Below are 5000 nucleotides of genomic sequence, written 5' to 3' on the forward strand. Positions count from 1 at the left end.
TATCAAGAAACGCATTCGACGGTAAACAAAAAAAAAAGGGGGGGGATGGCCTGACATGTTTTGGCAAAATATAATTTTGCCCGGATCGACTCAGTGACCGGTTGATAAAGTGTTTCCCATGACTGTCAGGATCACAACGAAATTTATAAATGGTTCAGTCATTTTCGCTTTAAAATATCTTCTATGGAACTTTCTTCCTCCTCAACTATAAACACGCATGCAGTAAGAACGGAGAGTTACTAATTTGCCAAAATCGCCAAAATTACCACTCTGAATGGGGCCCCTTCGTCACCTCATAAGAACATTCGCCATATTTGCCATTTTCGCCAACATGTGCATTTTGGGAACTTAGGGTAAAATTTGCCATTGGTCAAACTTTGGCGAATTGTTGCCGTTTTCGCCATTGCGTGCATTTCTGGACGAGGCAAAAAAAGTAAACAAAGAATGTCCTATAGAGTATGCTCGGGAACGTCATTCAACAAAGATTGAACTCTTTTCGCCATCCGACAACATCATACAACGAAAGGAGTTGTTTGGCACCGTAGTTGACGAAATGTGAAAAGTTACAGGACCACTCATCGTGATATTTCTCTCCCAAAAAAGAGTTTGAAGAGAAGTATAAGAGTCTAAAGCAAAGAAAATTTAAATTAAGTTGCTTTGTTTTGGAAGTTCCTGTGCGCAATTTGCTCTCCAGTATGGCGGACTTTTTACCATTTGATCGCCAGCTGTAAAGGGTAAATTGTTTATGCATGGATCTATTGCATATAAACAGCAACTAACGAGATGCCTTGCGCACTTTTGTTTATGCTGTCATTTGGCTCGAAGTAACGAGTGGGAAAGAAATGGGCGACAAAAAGCTACAGAGGAATCAATATTCTCTACTATGTCACTGCGTTCCACCGCAGAGAAAACGTTTAAGTTCTAATCAGCAGAAAGGCAACAACACGTTGAAATAGGAAGGACACGACCAGTTGTGTTTATTGGGGACGAGAAAAACCTAACATACAAGAAATAAAGTAGTGGCGGAGAAAAAACGATTTACATCACTGTAAACTACGAGACTAAACGTAAACAGCATACTAGAAAAATTAAGCTCGGCAAGGTGCGAGCGGTAAAACTGGCTGTGTCGAGTGACTAACGCGAGAGGCGACAAGGCTTAAATACCGAGATGTGGCGTAAAATCCCTAGAGGATCAAACTGCAGCCATAAATGCAAATTCCGAACATAAACACATTTCTCTACTATGTCTCTGCGTTCCGCCGCAGAGAAAACGTTTAAGTTCTAATCAGCAGAAAGGCAACAACTCGTTGAAATAGGAAGGACACGACCAGTTGTGTCGAGAAAAACAAAGAACGAGACCGAGCGCACGTAACTCAGAGACCTAAGCGCGAAGTAGCAAGAAGCTGTCGTCGGAGATTTTCACGGCAATATAATTCCTTGGCAGAGTCAGACTTTCACCTGCCGTGGTTTTTAATGACGTGATCGGGAACTCCGCTATTAAGCGCAGCCGAAGAGCCCCCTGTCCTAAGCGAGTGCAAACCTATACCCGACGTATCAACACCGATGGCCCGAAACTTAGCCAAAACGACTTCCCTCGCCCTGGTGTAAGACAAACTCGTACCGCAACGAAGGGAATAACCCTTGGAAGAGGAAAAACTAAGGTTTTGAAAGACAAACTCAACCGAATCAAGATTACGCTTAGCCAGCGCGGCATAACGGAGCAGCATAGCGCAGGGGCATGTGGGGGTACTAGTACTAGCGATAACTAAAGTACACCCTTTACCCAATTGATCAACTTTGCTTTTGAAAACGTAGAGCTCAATATGATCTTGAAAGAAAGAAATGTCAGACCACCTACGACGACTTAACTCGTCAAAGCGCAAAAAACCAGCAAAAGCAAGCAACAAAAACAAACGTCTCTGATATCCCCGAGGGATGCTGAGGGCGTAGCAAATCTATAAACTAACGCGACTAAATGCTCAGGCAAAATGGGTACCCTATTCAACTTAGACGGTTTCGAAGCAACGCGCTTACAACCTTCTAGAATAGCCAGAAGAAAAGCTGATTTACAAGGATTCGAGACCCCGCAAGTGAAAAAAGCTTATATTGTAGAACGCCTGCTGAATGGAGGACTATGAAGACCGTGATTGAACTAACGAAATTAAATACAAGGCTACGTGTTCCTCTTGAGCCGGGAAGTAAAAAACCTCTGGGAAATCACTAGCCCAAGATTTTCAACGTTTGAAACAACCGTGGTAGGTCTTGAACGTGCTAGGAGCCTTGCTGTGGGCAAGAACCGCTGGAATATGAGTACGCAGGCTCTCCAAAGCCGGATGGTGAACGCGTGATACCCTGGAACTTGTAAACAAATAAAGGAAAAAATAAGGCATAAGAGAAATGAGGAAAAAATGGTAGACGTGGAATACCGATTACAATTTATAAAGCGTGGACAGCCAATAACGCGTACATCCTAAGTATAGGCAATAACAACAATATACGGAGAAAACAAAAACCCCTAAAATCCGTACAAGACAAGACAAGACAAGACAAGACAAGACAAGACAACTTTATTTTACCAGGGTAGCCCAGTCAGCTGCAAGGCTGGTATCCTTAGGGGCCCTGGGTTCAATAAAAACTTACATATACACATTTACAATAAGATTACAAGGTTAGGTAAAATTTGCTAAAATTTACAAAAGGGAAGAAAAGAAAAACAAACAAAAAAAAAAAAAATCAGATAAAATGTCCTTTAAGAAGGCGTTTAAAAATTGCTAGAGAACTTGCCTCTTTGATTCTGCTTGGCAGTGAGTTAAAAGCTAAACGTCCTGAATTTTTAAAAGTTCGCCCCCCAAGAACAAGATTTGTTTTATTTGGGTGAATATTTCTCCTCTGCCTAGTGTTGTAATTGTGTACATCATTGTTTACCTTAAAATAGTTTTTTAAGTATATAGGAACGAAATTCCGTAAACATTTATATACTAAAATACATTTGTGTATTTTTCGCAGTGTTTCTAAATCTGGCCAATTTACAATATTTCGGGCTGTCCTTGTACTTTTCTGACAGGTGACGATTTTCGCGGCTCGATTTTGTAATCGTTGCAGACTAGTGATGCTGCTCTCGGGTAGTTCACCCCAGGCTGTGTCTGCGTAACTAAAAACTGGTTCAATAATGCATTTGTATACCGCTTGTGCTTCTTGCCAGTCATTTGTTGATTATCCATGTGTTCCAAGATCTGATCAGTGAGATAAGTCACGGCAGTTTCGGTAGAATGTCCTTTTCGGAATCCAGATTGGTACACTGACAGAACTTCATTTGCTTCAAGAAATTTCGCAAGCTGTACTTGGATTGCACGCTCCATAACCTTGGAGACTAGGGGCAACACGGATATAGGCCTATAGTTACTTTCTTCGGTTCTTTTACCGTTCTTGAATATAGGCGTAACTTTCGCTTCTTTAAGTTCAGGTGGAATTTCGCCAGTTGAAATAGTCAGATTAATAATATAAGTAATGGGTTTGGCTATCACAGAAGCTGCATCCTTTAAAAGTCTTGCAGACATTCCATCTAGACCAGTGGCTTTCTTTGATTTAAGTCTCTTCAGTTCATCACAGACAAACATTTCGTTCACTTCTTCCATAGAAAATTTGTTATTTACTCTTGGTGTTAGTGGCTTTATGTAAGTGCTTAGTTGAAATCGTTCACACAGTTTTCCGGCGATGGAAGTGAAGAAGTGATTGAACTTTAATGCAGACAAACTGCCGGTTTTTGGCACACCGGCATTTTTCTTGTTTGGCATGATTTCTTTCAGGATTTCCCACATTGTTTTTGGGTCTTGGATTTCTGTTAAGCGAGAAGAATAATAATCCGATTTTGCTTTCTTCATTTTCTTGCTAACGGTGTTTCGTAAGCGCTTGTATTTGCTCCAGTGCAGCTCTTGATTTGTTTTGATCGCTTTTTTATGATGGTAATCCCTTTCTGTCATTAATTCTTTTATACTTGATGTTAGCCATGGAACTGAGCGTGGCAACAGGCGCATGTTTGTCAGCAACTGTCCAAAAAATCATCTTTGAAAACAATCCAAGCTTCATTTGACGTTGATTCCATTTCGAGAATATCCCATGGGATCTTATTCAAATCGTCGCTAAAGAATGCAGGATCATAATTTTTATAATTTCTGCTCTGAATAATTTTAGGCGGAGGGCGCTTGATGTTGTGGAGTTTTCTGACTCCGAAAATAGCACAGTGATCAGAGAAGCCGATTGGAATAACACCGCAGGTGTACAGTTCTGGTCTTGATGTTAGAAATAGGTCAATTAAAGTTCTAGTCTCCTCAGTGATTCGAGTGGGCTTGGTGATTGCTTGTTTCAGATGAAAAGATTTTGTTGTTTGCTGAAAATGCTTTGTCGCAGCAGTCGGGTTCAAATAATTCAGGTTAAAGTCTCCAATAAGAACAATTTCACCATCATTTGTCAGAATGTTGTTTAGAATTTATTCGACCCGGCTAGTAAAAGCGGCTGGGTCAGCATCTGGTGTTTTGTAGATTGCTCCGCATAAAATCTTCTTCGATTTTGGCTGGCATACTTCAAACCAAATTGATTCAAAGTTGTCGTTCTGTGTTTGGATTGCACTTTCGTCAAGCCGACTGTAATTTAGTTGCTCTGCTCTGTATACCGCAACGCCACCACCATTTTCGTCTCTGTCTTTTCGCATAACATTGTAGCCAGGAAGAGTTATTTCCGCGTCGGTGAACGAGTCATCAAGCCAAGTCTCGTCGTACAACGTTGCCAATAAAGGCCATACGTTTACAAAAGATAAGCAAACACGCTCTAGAGCGACCGTCAATAAGGCACTAGCCTGTGAAAACTATGAAAAAAGGAACTGGAATAAACCGAAAAAGGACACGCGCTATAAAGCGCTAAATATCGTACGTGAACCGCTATAAAGCGACAAGGGACACACACGAACCGCTATAAAGCGCTACACAGCGTAGGTGAACCGCTAT

The sequence above is a fragment of the Montipora foliosa genome, chromosome 2 (assembly GCF_036669935.1).
Source record: "Montipora foliosa isolate CH-2021 chromosome 2, ASM3666993v2, whole genome shotgun sequence".
Taxonomy (NCBI): Eukaryota; Metazoa; Cnidaria; class Anthozoa; order Scleractinia; family Acroporidae; genus Montipora; species Montipora foliosa.